The 15,139-nt window shown below is 38.8% G+C and overlaps 1 protein-coding gene across 3 annotated transcripts in view; it reads left to right on the top strand.

Moving 5' to 3' along the window:
- Positions 1 to 15,139, top strand: part of slc4a11 (solute carrier family 4 member 11) — a 303,990-nt gene that overhangs the window by 50,236 nt on the left and 238,615 nt on the right. The window contains exon 2 of one of the 3 annotated variants that reach the window (XM_061894875.1): positions 688 to 821. The exons of the other annotated variants lie outside the window; for them this stretch is intronic. The gene's annotated coding sequence lies outside the window, so the exon portion shown is untranslated. The remainder of the gene's footprint in view (positions 1 to 687; positions 822 to 15,139) is intronic. 3 annotated transcript variants of the gene reach the window in all.

The following is a 15,139-nucleotide window of genomic DNA, read 5'->3' as shown; positions in this document are numbered from 1 at the left end:
TTGACATTAAAATCAGCACGTGCGCGTGCGTGTTGGTGTGCGTGAAGGGGCAACAGGAGTAATTTGCATTGGCTAATTAGCATGTGTGCACGAAAGTGTCTACGCAATGGTTCGCCACACACACACTCAAACCTTTAATTTAGGTGAGGGTCCTGGGTTCTGCCGCAGGTGGTCGCCTCAGTGATGGGTCGTGACCTTGACCCGCACCAGGGCGCTGAATTTGCCGCCGTGTGACTTGCCCTCCCCCACCCACCGGGCCTTTTTATTAGGAACGTTTGCGCAGGCGAGATGACGTCGTCGTCTAAAAGTGAGCAAAAACACGGCTTTGGATGGCTGGGGTGTAAAACGTTCGGCCCGCCAGACGAGTTTGCTGACATTTCGGAATGAAAGGAACTGCTATTCTAAATGTGTCCACCGGAGGTCGCAATTGCAATTCGCATCACTTCAGAGGGGGCGGAGCTACGTGAATGTTAGTGGCCTACTGAAATCCATCCATCCATCCATTTCTACCGCTTATTCACTTTTGGGTTCGCGGGGGGCGCTGGCGCCTATCTCTGCTACAATCGGGCGGAAGGCGGGGTACAAGTTGCCACCTCATCGCAGGGCCAACACAGATAGACAGACAACATTCATACTCACATTCACACACTAGGGCGAATTTAATGTTGCCAATCAACCTATCCCCAGGTGCATGACTTTGGAGGTGGGAGGAAGCCGGAGTACCCGGACGGAACCCACGCATTCACGGGGAGTACATGCAAACTCCACACAGAAAGATCCCAAGCCTGGGATTGAACCCAAGACTGCAGGACCTTCGTATTGTGAGGCAGATGCACTAACCCTTCTTCCACCGTGAAGCCGCCTACTGAAATGAGATTTTTTTATTTAAACGGGGATAGCAGGTCCATTTTATGTGTCATACTTGATCATTTTGCGATATTGCCATATTTTTGCTCAAAGGATTTAGTAGATAACATCGACGATAAAGTTTGCAACTTTTGGTCGCTAATAAAAAAGACTTGTCCTTACCGGAAGTAGCAGACGATGACGTCACCCGTGTGAGGGCTCCTCACATCCTTTGTTTATAATGGGAGCCTCCAACAAAAAGAGCTATTCGGACTAAGAAAACAACAATTTCTCCATTAATTTGAGCGAGGATGAAAGATTCGTGGCTGAGGATATTGATAGCGAAGGACTCGAAAAAATAAATAAAACAAAAATAAAGTAAAAAAAAAAGGCGATTGCATTGTGAGCGATTCAGATGATTATAGACACATTTACTAGGATAATTCTGGGAAATCTTTTATCTTTCTATTGTGTTGCTAGTGCTTTAGTGACATTAAATAGTACCTGATAGTCGGAGGGGTGTGTCCACGGGTGTGTTGACGCCAGTGTCTGAGGGAAGTCACAGCTGCATGGACGGCGCAAGCTCTACAGATCTCCGGTAAGAGGCGACTTTTTACCACAATTTTCTCACCGAAACCTGCCGGTTGAAAAGTGGTCGGGATCCATGTTCGCTTGACTGCTCTGATCCATAATAAAGCTTCACCTCCGAGAATTTTAAACAAGGAAACACCGTGTGTTTGTGTTGCTAAAGGCTAAAGCTTACCACCGCCATCTTTCTACTCTGACTTCTCCAATATTAATTGAACAAATTGCAAAAGATTCAGCAACACAGATGTCCAGAATACTGTGTAATTGCGCAATGAAAAGAGACAACTTTTAGCCGCTAGTGGTGCTGCGTTAATATGTCCCCTCCAACTCGAGACGTCAAACGCATGCGTCATTATTCCGCGTCATCATTCCGCGACATTTTCAACAAGAAACTCAGCGGGAAATTTAAAATTGTAATTTAGTAAACTTAACCGGCCGTATTGGCATGTGTTGCAATGTTAATATTTCATCATTGATATATAAACTATTAGTGGGTAGTAGTGGGTTTCAGTAGGCCTTTAAGATAGAGCCAACACTTCCTGCTTTTTAGATTGTTGACTGTCAAAGATGTTGTTGCTAATGTAACTTGTAACATTTCTACACAATGAAATGCTTTTAATCATTGAATTTATGACTGGGGACACATTTTCCGGGCGCACATGAATATGTATCCTTCTAACTTTATGTGCAATTAATGAAATCAATCAATCAATGTCAATCAAAGTTTACTTATATAGCCCTGAATCACAGGTGTCTCAAAGGGCTGCACAAGCCACAACGACATTCTCTGCTCAGATCCCACTTGAGTCCAAATTGACAAGTTTTGTTGTACATGATTGCACATGTACAAAATAAACATCAGTTGAGAAAAATTATTAAATTACATTAACACCAATGGGAGCATTTCATAATTTTTAAAGAAAACAATCTGAAGTTCAATCAATCAATCAATCAATGTTTATTTATATAGCCCTAAATCACAGGTGTGTCTCAAAGGGCTGCACAAACCACAACGACATACTTTGTAGAGCTCACATAAGTTATCATGCCATGGTTTTACCAGTCTGACCCACTTCGGAATAGATTTTGACAGCCCTGGTTTAGATACACCAATAAAGTTTTGTTTTTGTTCTCTTATATGTCATAAACAAGATTGCGCGTGTAGGAGCAAGTTTTGCTTTCATGTTGGAACTAAAAAGGGTTTAGTAGTGCCGGGCCTATAAAACAATATAAATATATATTGCGATAGACATAGATAGACATGTAATCAGTATCAATTAAAAATGTTTTATTTATATATACATATATATATATATATATATATATATATATATATATAGGGTGTAACGGTACGTGTATTTGTATTGAATCGTTTCGGTACGGGGGTTTCGGTTCGGTTCGGAGGTGTACCGAACTATACGCATGCTAGCAGCGACCGGGCTAAGACAACATGTAAAAGCCAGAGCTGGAAGACCCTCCTGCCTCGTTAAGATTTCCCGTTTGGGAACACTTTGGCTGCGCGATACAACAATGGAGGACGGAGGTTTGCCGAGATTGTTCAGCAGCTGCTTCTGACAACACGTCAAACATGTGTTGCACCTTTCCTGCTTCCGGCTCCCATAGTGTCTCCCTTGCGCGCACAACCCTTCACTCTACCCAGCAGTGGGTCTCCACAGCTCCCTACTCCAGGGTATATGAAGAGTCCGGCAATTAGTTGCAAATCGTGGGTTTATTGAGGTCTTGCACACAGCCAATCCAACAAAGCAATGACAATTAAGACCTATCCTAGACACCATCCACTCCCCACACTCACCCACCGCTCCCTCACCTCGCTCGCCCGCACACTTCACATGCTGCCACATATTAAAGGGCCACACACACACATACACTACTCTCATAACACAGTGGTTCTCAACCTTTTTTCAGTGATGTACCCCCTGTGAACATTTTTATGATTCAAGTACCCCCTAATCGGAGCAAAGCATTTTTGGTTGAAAAAAAGAGAAAGAAGTAAAATACAGCACTATATCATCAGTTTCTGATTTATTACACTGTATAACATTGCAAAAATATTGCTCATTTGTAGTGGTCTTTTTTGAACTATTTGGAAAGAAAGATATAAAAATAACTAAAAACTTGTTGAAAAATAAAGAAGTGATTCATCCATCCATCCATTTTCTACCGCTTATTCCCTTTTGGGGTTGCGGGGGGCGCTGGCGCCTATCTCAGCTACAATCGGGCGGAAGGCAGGGTACACCCTGGACAAGTCGCCACCTCATCGCAGGGCCAACACAGATAGACAGACAACATTCACACTCACATTCACACACTAGGGCCAATTTAGTGTTGCCAATCAACCTATCCCCAGGTGCATGTCTTTGGAAGTGGGAGGAAGCCGGAGTACCCGGAGGGAACCCACGCATTCACGGGGAGAACATGCAAACTCCACACAGAAAGATCCCGAGCCTGGATTTGAACCCAGGACTGCAGGACCTTCGTATTGTGAGGCAGACGCACTAACCCCTCTGCCACCGTGAAGCCAGAAGTGATTCAATTATAAATAAAGATTTCCACACATAGAGGTAATCACCTACTCAGTGGCCTAGTGTTTAGAGTGTCCGCCCTGAGATCGGTAGATTGTGAGTTCAAACCCCGGCCGAGTCATACTAAAGACTATAAAAAAATGGGCCCCCTTGCCTCCCTGCTTGGCACTCATCATCAAGGGATAGAATTGGGCGTTAAATCACCATGAGTGATTCCCGGGTGCAGCACCGCTGCTGCCCACTGCTCCCCTCACTTCCCAGGGGGTGATCAAGGGGATGGGTCAAATGCAGAGGACAAATTTCACCACACCTAGTGTGTGTGTGACAATCATTGGTACTTTAACTTAATCATCAACTTAAAGTGCCCTCTTTGGGGATTGTAATGGAGATCCATCTGGATTCATCAATTTAATTCTAAACATTTCTTCTCAAAAAAAGAAATCTTTAACATCAATATTTATGGAACATGTACACAAAAAACGGCGGACGGTGTTGATGAACGTGGACCCCGACTTAAACAAGTTGAAAAACTTATTGGGGGTGTTAGCATTCAGTGGTCAATTGTACGGAATATGTACTGTACTGTGCAATCTACTTAAGTCTCAATCAATCAATCAAAAAAAGAACTTTATATGTAGAAAGGTTTTGTTAAGAAACCATTTTGAGCCTTACCTTATTTAGTTTTTATTTTATATACCGGGTATGTTATATATGTATTAACCCTGGCAATGGACCCTGTGTGGATATGTATGTTATGCCATTGTTTACAAATTTGGTAAATAAATAACCCAACAATTTATATTTTGTTGTTTTCTTACTGTACCGAAAATGAACTGAACCGTGACCTCTAAACCGAGGTATGTACTGAACCGAAATTTGTGTACCGTTACACCCCTAATATACACACACACACACACATACATCCATTTCCTACCGCTCATCCCTTATGGGGTCGTGGGGGGTGCTGGAGCTTATCTCTGCTACAATCGGGCGGAAGGCGGGTTACACCCTGAACAAATCGCCACCTCATCGTATATATACATATTTAGTAAAAAAAATATATAAAGAATAAATAAAAATGTTTTTCTAATTTTTGAAATTTTCTAAAAAAAAATTTATAGAGATTTTTAAGAAATATTTTTTGGGTCGGATGACACCGGAAGTTCCAGCACCCTCTGCAACCCCGAAAGGGACAAGAGGTAGAAAATGGATAGATGGAAACCGGAAGTTATGGAGCAAGGTTGGTTGCAGAACAGGAAGTGGTCAGTGAGCAATGGCAGGGACAGGCTGACTCGCCAATCACGTAACAGTAAAAACGATCAAGTTTGGTTGCACCGCCTTTTTGTCTGACTGTTGATTCTCTGCATGGACTGAGAAGAGAAAGTAAAAATGCGGGCTGCCGAGAGCGGAGAAATTATCACGTCTACAGTATGGCATTTTTGGGGAGATTTTTCAAACAAACCGTCGTCCTTCGCCACGCTCGTCTTTACTTTTCAACCCCCGTCCGAGCCCTATTCGGTTGTACGAAAACAACAGGTAGGAACTAAAGGGCATGACTGTACAACTAAAATAAATAAACAAATGTGCTACTTTAAAATAATAATTTTTTCCAGTAATATTTAAATAAAAAGTACTACCTATCATAAATTCAAGAACAACAGACCAAATAAATGTTACACAGACCAAACAACTTCCAGGCAGTAAACCTGCAAAAAATAGTTATTCTCTGTTCTCTGTTAACATTTTCACAAACAAGTTAAACAAGTTAAACAAGTTGAAAAACTTATTCGGGTGTTACCATTTAGTGGTCAATTGTACGGAATATGTACTGTACTGTGCAATCTACTAATAAAAGTATCAATCAATCAAAACCCTTTGCACTGTTTGTGATTTATTACATACATGGCAACATTGCCATCTACTGGACAACGTAAGGACAAGCTACATGCACACAGTCCCGTCATATTGTGTTTATGAGAGACAAAAAAACAAATTTATTTAAGGCAGATAAATTATTGAATGATAAACACAGAAAAGTCCAATTTTAACATTATTTACCATCCTGCAGGTGTAAAAAGAAGTGATTTACTGTATCGGAACGTAATCGTACTTGTAATCGTTACGTGATTTTTTTTCTGTAGATAAATCCCAGGTGGTGCACATTAAACGTGTCGGACAGGAAGTGTCTCTTGCATCGTGTAAAGAGGAGCGGAGATCCACCTCCAGGCATGCCGATTGCTTTCATTTTAAAAATCTCTATAAACATAGGACTGCTGTTCTTTATTATTTTAATAATCGAAGACCGATTAGTTTGCAGTCTTAAATATTTTTCTAACGTGCACTGTAAAAAAATATTTTTAGATTTTACAGAACTGCCAACTGCCTTACCAGAATTTTACTGTAACATATACAGTGTTTTTACAACAAATTAGGGGAAAACAGTATTACTGTTTATGTATGCGGACAAACTGGCAGGTCAGTAGACAGAATTTTACTGTAAAATTTACAAAGTTTTTAAATGGAAAAACTGTACACATTTTTTTAACAATTCTAGCAACTAAGTTGCCAATTTTTACCATATTACATTTATAAAAACAACCATTTTACTGTAAAAAAAAAAACTGGCAGGGGGTCGCCAGAATTTTACAGTAAAACACATTAGTAATGGTTTTTCAATTTACGGTAATACGTTGTAAAAACCACCGGAAATGTTAGCGTAAAATCTATTGTCATTTTTACAGTCTACAATATGATGGACAACTTGCTTAAAATTAATGATACTGAAACTTTTACGATAAAAAAGAATATGGTATCTTATTTGTCAATATTTTACTGTAAAATTTGCGGTGGGTTTTACAACATTAATGTAAATGGAAAAAACAGTACAACTATTTTTTTTTAAATTCTGGCTACTGAACTTCCAGTTTTTACTGTAAAAGATTTATAAAAACAATCGTAGATTTTGCATTTAAAAAAATGGCAGCTCAGTCGCCAGAATTTTACAGTAAAAAACAATGGTAACATTTTTGCCTAAAATCTTTGGTCATTTTTACAGTGTACAATTTAATGGAGAACTTGCTTTGAAATCATGAGTATTTATTTTTAATTAAAGTTAATGGAAAAACAGTACCACTGATTTTTTACAGTAAACATAAACTGGCATCTTATTTGCCAGCATTTTACTGTAAAGTTTACAATGTTTTTGTTTTTTTACAAAATTAATGTAAATGGAAAAACATAACTATTTTTTAAAATTCTGGCAACTGAACTGCCATTTTTTACCATAATACATTTACTAAAACAACCGTAGATTTTACGGTAAAAACAAACAAACCGGCAGCTCAGTCGCCAGAATTTTACAGTAAAACACATTTTTAATGGTTTTTCGCGTGGCCACCGCTGCTGCCCACTGCTCCCCTCACCTCCAAGGTGGCGATCAAGGGTGATGGGTCAAATACAGAGAATAATTTTGCTACACTTAGTGTGTGTGTGTGTGTGTGTGTGACAATCATTGGAACTTTAACTTAACATGCTGTATAAACCACCGTAAATGTTTATGTAAAATTTATTGTCATTTTTACAGTGTACAATTTGATGGAGAGCATGCTTTAAAATCATGTGGAAATATCTAAGTATTTATTTTTAATTAAAGTAAATGGAAAAACAGTCCCACTGATTTTTTACAATAAAAAAAAAACTGCCAACATTTTACTGTAAAATTTTCGGTGGGTTTTACAATGGAAAAACAGTGCAACTATTTATTTTTTTTTTTTTTTAATTCTGGCAACTGAAGTAAAACATTTATAAAAACAACCGTAGATTTTACGGTAAAAAAAACTGGCAGCTCAGTCACCATACTTTTACAGTAAAAAACAATGGAAACATTTTTGCGTAAAATCTTTGATAATTTTTACAGTGTACAATTTCATGGAGAACTTGCTTTGAAATCATGAGTCAACATTGAAGTATTTATTTTTAATTAAAGTTAAAATAAAACTGGCATCTTATTTTACCGTAAAGTTTTTGGTGGGTTTTACAACCTTAGGGTAAATGAGAAGAAAAAAAAACAGTAAAACTGTTGAAAATTTTGGCAACTCAGCTTCCAGTTTTTACCATAAAACATTTACTGTATAAAAACAACACCCGTGGATTTTACAGTAAGAAACTTGCAGCTCTATCCCCAGATTTTGCAGGTAAATATCAATAGTGCAGTTTTTTTCAAAGTTACAGTAATATACTGCAAATTTTATTGTGAAATGTAATATCATTTTTACAGTGTACAATTTGATGAATAACTTGCTTTGAAATCATAGGTCAATATTTAGGTATTTATTTTATTTTAACAAAAATAATGTTGGAAAGTTATGATAATATAATGTATGTTGCAATATTAGATACAATTAAGTTAAAACGTCATGCAGTAAATGTATTTTTTTCTGTCCAAATGGAAAGGAGTACATTTAGTAAGAAAAGACCAAGTACTTTTTTGACACATGATTATTTCCAGGGGCCAAATAAAAGCCATGTTGATGAAGAGGGTCTAAACGAGGGCCAATCATGTCCTTCTAAAGCAAGGGTGTTCAAACTTTTACACTGGGGGCCGCGCACTAAAAAATGATATGATGTGGGGGGCCATTTTTATAGTTTTCATTTTCAAAACCAATGCAATATATAGATGTTTTTAACCTTTAGAGGCTCCCCTCGAGTTAGTTCGGCCCGGGGACCTGCATACTTTTTTTTTAATAAATCATATAATATTTTTTCAATTGTCAATAGTCAACGCTGATATCTTTAGATCAACTTCAGGTCTATCTGTCAAAACATTTTGTTTGTTTGTTATTTTTTTTATGTTTTATGCACTTTTTGTCAGAGAAAACACTTTTTTTTAATGGCAAAAACACATCGTGTGCAGTGTTTTACCCCTAAACAAATCTCAAAGTGGATTATTTGATGTGATGTAATTGGAGCTGTAAATAGGTCAATAATTCATGACACCATTGATTTTGATTCATTATTATACAATTATTATACAGTTTTAGAAAATAAATCTTGGGGATCCAAAAGGGCCCACTCATAGACATTTTAAAAATAAGTCATATATTTATTTTTATTTTTATTTTTAATATTAAACGGCTATATCTTTAGATCAACTTCAGGTCTATCTGTCGATATAAATGTTTATTTTATTATTATTATTAATCTTTTATGCCCTTTTTGTCATAGAAAAAACATTTAGTTCTTTTATGGCAAAAACTGAAAATGCAATGTTTTCTCCCTAAACAAATGTGAAACTGGATTATTTGATGTGATGTAATGGGAACCGTGGTTCATGACGCCATTGATTTTGATTCATCATTATTATTTTTTTTAATATCAAAGGCAGTTTGGGGGAAACAAAATCCACAACAAATCTTGGGGATCCAAAAGGACCCCATTCATAAAAATGTTAAAAATAAGTATTATAGTATTTATTTTATTTTCAATATTAAAAGCTGATATCTTTAGATCAACTTCAGGTTTGTCTGTCGATATAACATTTTTGTTTTTTTTATGTTTTATGCCTTTTGTCATAGAAAAATGTAATTAATTAGAATAATAATTCATGACACCATTGATTTTGATTCATTATTTGATTTTTTAATAGCAAAGGCAGGTTTAAAAAAAAAAATCTACTAAAATTCATGGGGATCCAAAACATAACAATACTAAAAAGAAGTCTTATATTATTTTTTCTTATTATTTTCAACTCCTTGATCTATGATCTAAACCAAGTCATACGAGTGTCAAAAAACTAAAACAAAAAAATGTTCTTTGATACTCATTGAGCTGAGCTCTTGTCACTGCCTTTCTCTTTGAAGGTCATTAAGACACACACACACACACACACACACACACACACACACACACACACACACACACACACACACACACACACACACAGAGTGGACAGGTGACTTGGGGACCGAAACATTCCAATTAAACTAAATACAAACAATTCCCCCTGCTGGCAGTGTGGTGAACACACTGCTGCGTGCAAGTGTGTGTGTGTGTGTGTGCGCGCGTATGAAAATGGATGACGTGTGTGTGTGACAGCGATCTGTGATCAGTATTCACCGCTGGCAATGCAGCTCACACTCCGCAGCCTGTGAGCAGCCATCTGGGCATAACACACACACACACACACATATACAAATTATTATACAGTACACACACACACACAAGCAAGCACTGGAATATCATAAAACCTTGAGACAAGACACACACACACACACACACACACACACACACACACACACACACACACACACACACACACACACACACACACACACACACACACACACACACACACACACACACACACACACACACTTATCATTCATTCCAACTCAATAATTTGATGGTTTACACCCAAAACAATTAATGGCAGCAAACACACACACACACACACACACACACACACACACTCTTTCATTCCACGTCGTCAGTGTTTGCTCATTGTTACAAATGAGCATTGTGCACACATGCCTGTATGATGCTACACTTGCAGTGTGTGTGTTGGCCAGTAGGGGGCGACTCCTTCAATGTCTACCTTCAGTTTTTAGTGGAGTCCTTGCTGTTCTCAATTCTGCGTCTTAGTAAAACATGCTGGACACTTGCGGTGGGATGGCTTTGGGGGAAGACCTGCTTCTGTTCCCTATGCACAAGGCAAATGTGGGCTGAGAGGAGTTTGGCGTGGAAGAACCACAGCAGGTCCTAAATAAATAAATGATAAATGGGCTGTACTTGTATAGCGCTTTTCTACCTTCAATGTACTCAAAGCGCTTTGACACTAGTTCCACATTCACCCAATCACACACACACATTCACACACTGATGGAGGGAGCTGCCATACAAGGCGCCAACCAGCACCCATCAGGAGCAAGGGTGAAGGGTCTTGCTGAGGACACAACGGACGTGACGACATTGGTACTAGGTGGGGATTGAACCAGGGACCCTCGAGTTGCTCACGGCCACTCTTCCACTGCGCCACTCTGTCGTCACTCGTAGATGAAAACAAAAGATGTACCAGAGGTCAAACAAAGTACTTTCTGTAGCTGTCCCAATACTTTTGCCCTTGTATGTACCCCATTCCAAACATGTCCCTGCCCCGTATCTTATGGGTTTTAGCTTTTGGACACTTTCTTTGTCCTCTGCAAACGCGTCAGAACCATGTTGGCCGGCCGACTAATTATTGCAAGATGTCGGTGGCCATGTTGAGCGTGGTAACACGGATCAAAGGGAAACACACACACACACACACACACATAATGGTGGTATTGTGCATGCATAGAAATGCAGTCTTGCGTCATGTTCTTCTAGCTCAAGCCGCAGCGCGTCGTGATTACGGCGTATGCCACACGAGTACCAATGTTGAGGGAAACCTTAGCCAGCCTGCTACTATTAGCTTGGAATCAGAGGTTTGATGTTGGTGCGCCTTTATGTACAGTCATGGGTCCAAATCAGGACGCTAGGTTATTGTAGCTTGCAGGCTGTGCATGGAGAACACGTCAGACCAGGGAAGAAGGAATGCGGCCGAGGCGGGAAGAGAATATGTGAGCAATTAGGAAAATCCTCACATTGGCTTTTTTTTTTGTCTTCATCCTCGTTTTGCTCGTCAATGTCAGGGAACTCCAGCTTATGCTGCCAAACCCTGCATGGAAAATAACCCACTAAGTTGCTACTGTTGCATGTTTTTGTTGAACATTTTGCCACAGTCTAATTAAAGCTACATATTTATGTATGCATATTTATGTATGTATGTATGTATGTATATTTGTATGTATTTATATATATATATATGTATATATATATATATATATATATATATATATATATATAATGTGTATATATATATACTCACACACAAATATGTATACATGTATATAATGTGTATATATGTATGTGTATATCTGTATATATTACAACTACAGTCTAATTAAAACTACATATATGTATACGTATATATATATGTATGTATATATATATATATATATATATATATATATGCATATATTTATATGTATGTACGTATATATATTTATATATACAGTATATATATATATATATACATATATATATTTATATATATATACAGTATATATATTTATATATATATACAGTATGTATATATATATATATGCATACATATGTAATTTCAATTACACTGTAGTTTAATATATACGCATATACACACATACATATATACACATTATATATAATATATATATATATATATGTGTGTGTGTTTATGTATGTAAATATATGTGTGTGTATGTATATATATATATATATATATATATATATATATATATATATATATATATATAAGCGCTGCGAATCTTTGGGTGTCCCATGATTCGATTCAACATCGATTCTTGGGGTCGCGATTCGAATATATATCGATTTTTTTCAATTCAACGTGATTTTTGATCCAAAAACAATATTTCTCAATACATAGGATTTCCCAGTCCGCTGACATGCTAGCAGAGTAGTAGATTTAAAAAAAAAAAAGCTTTTATAATTGCAAAGGACAGTGTTTTATCAACTGATTGCAAAAATGTAAATTTGTTTAAACTATTAAACAAACCAAAAATATGACTTATTTTATCTTTGTGAAAACATTGGACACAGTGTGTTGTCAAGCTTATGAGATGTGATGCAAGTATAAGCCACTGTGACACTATTGTTCTCTTTTAAAAAAAATGTATTAATGTCTAATGATAATGTCAATGAGGGATTTTTAATCACTGCTATGCTAAAAATATAACAAATATTGATACTGTTGTTGATAATATTCATTTTTTTTTCACTACTTTTGGTTTGTTCTGTGTCGTGTTTGTATCGCCTCCCAATTGCTGTGTTTATTGCAGTTCTGAGTGTTGCTGGGTCAGGTTTGGTTTTGGAATTGGATTGCATTGTTATGGTATTGCTGTGCATTGGTTTGTTAAAAAAAAAAAAAAGACAATCGCACAACGTGAGAATCGCGATTCGTATTCGAATCGATTTTCCCCCACACCCCTAATATATATATATATATATATGTATATATATATATATATATATATATATATATATATATATATAGGGGATTCACGGTGGAAGAGGGGTTAGTGCGTCTGCCTCACAATACGAATGTCCTGCAGTCCTGGGTTCAATCCCAGGCTCGCGATCTTTCTGTGTGGAGTTTGCATGTTTTCTCCGTGAATGCGTGGGTTCTCTCTGGGTACTCCGGCTCCCTCCCACCTCCAAAGACATGCACCTGGGGATAGTTTGTCTGGCAACACTAAATTGGCCCTAGTGTGTGAATGTGAGTGAGAATGTTGTCTTGTCTATCCGTGGAGATGGAGTCTTCCTTGAACTCTTCTGAGAACTCTATTGACCAGAACTGGAACTCTATCAGCTTGGTTCTCTATGAGGCAGCAGCCCAAACAATCGGCTTTAAGAGCAAGAACCACCAAGACTGGTTTGATGAAAACTCGGACATCATAAATGTCCGGTTGAAGTATATGCACAAAGCACACCGGGCAACCTTAGAGCACCCTTCATCCATTAGCGCCAGGCAGAAATGGCAAAGAGTTTGAGGAGAAGTGCAAAGGGCTGTTAGGAGGATGCAGAATGAGTGGTGGAGAAAAAAGGCACATGGAATCCAAACATTTGCAGATAAAAATGACATGCACAACTTTTACGAAGCTGTCAAGAAGACCTACGGCCCAACAAACCGCTGCATCACTTCCCTGAAAACAGCAGACGGCCTGTCAACCTTGGAGGACCAACCTAGCATCCTGCTGACATGAGCGGAACACTTTAGCACCCCGTTGAAGCAGGAATCTGATGCAGACCCCAGTGTTCTGGATGAACTGGCTACACTTCTCGTCATGCACAATCTGGACGAGCCCTCAAAAACAACAAATCCCCCGGTAATGAAAACATCCCGGCTGAACTATTGAAGCACGGAGGATACTTCTGCACGAGAGCATTGTACCGGTACATCACAAAGGTCTGGGTTGAAGAGAACATCCCACAACAATGGAGAGACACCAATGTTGTCACTATCTACAAGAACAAGGGTGACAAGGCTGTCTGTGGCAACAGTAGAGACATTTCACTCCTTGCTGTTGCCGGTAAATTCTGGCAAAAGTGATGCTCCAGCGGCTGATTAATAACATCACTGAGTCAATACTGCCTGAATCACGGTGCGGGTTTAGAAAGAGTAGGAGCACAGTAGACAGGATTTTCAAAGCTAGACAGCTGCAGGAAAAGTGTAGGGAACAGCATCAGGACCTATTCATGGCCTTTGTCGACCTCTCCAAAGCCTTCACTGTTCTCTCTGACACTGTTCAGAGATAACTTCTATGGAAAGTCGTCCTCAAGTTAGGCTGTCCATTTAAGTTCGTTAACATCCTCTGTCAGTTTCATGATGGAATGACTGCTCGAGTGACCATAGGAGGTGAATAGTCTGCCCCCTTCCCTGTACATACAGGAGTAAGGCAGGGGTGTGTACTAGCACCAGTGCTTTTCAACATCTTCTTGTTTTTTGTTACCAAGCTTCTCCACAAGGAGATTGAGGACAGCAGGGGTGTGACAGTGGACTTTCGTTGAGATGGCAACCTCTTTAATATCAGGAGGCTTCGGGCTACCGCCAAACTGCAGAGGGAGAGAATTGTTGAGATGCAGCACGCAGAAGATTGTGTTCTTGTATTTCACAGCCCACAAGACCTCCATTCTGCTCTTGCTGCTGCGGTGAGTGCGTACAGCAGGATGGGACTGACCGTCAACATCAGCAAGACGGAAGTAGTTTGCCAGTGGAGCTCTAACAAGCCTTTTGCATCACCTGTCTTCACTGTTTCTGGAGAACAAATGGCAATCGTTCCATCCTTCAGATACCTGGGGAGCGTTCTTTCTAATGAAAACACTGTTGATAGTGAGGTCCAGAACAGGATCAAGCAGGCAGCAGCAGCTTTTGGGAGACTCAGGCATCGGGTCTTCCAAAACAATAACCTCCATCTCCACACAAAGGTCTCTGTCGATCAAGCTATCTGCCTCACCACGCTCCTCTACAACTGTGAAGCCTGGGTAACCTACAGCCGCCACATCAAGGCCCTAGAGCAGTTCCACATATG

This window comes from Nerophis ophidion, linkage group LG03 (assembly GCF_033978795.1).
Source record: "Nerophis ophidion isolate RoL-2023_Sa linkage group LG03, RoL_Noph_v1.0, whole genome shotgun sequence".
Classification (NCBI taxonomy): Eukaryota; Metazoa; Chordata; class Actinopteri; order Syngnathiformes; family Syngnathidae; genus Nerophis; species Nerophis ophidion.
The sequence above is the reverse complement of the archived record's forward strand: the minus strand, read 5'-3'. Positions and strand labels throughout refer to the sequence as shown.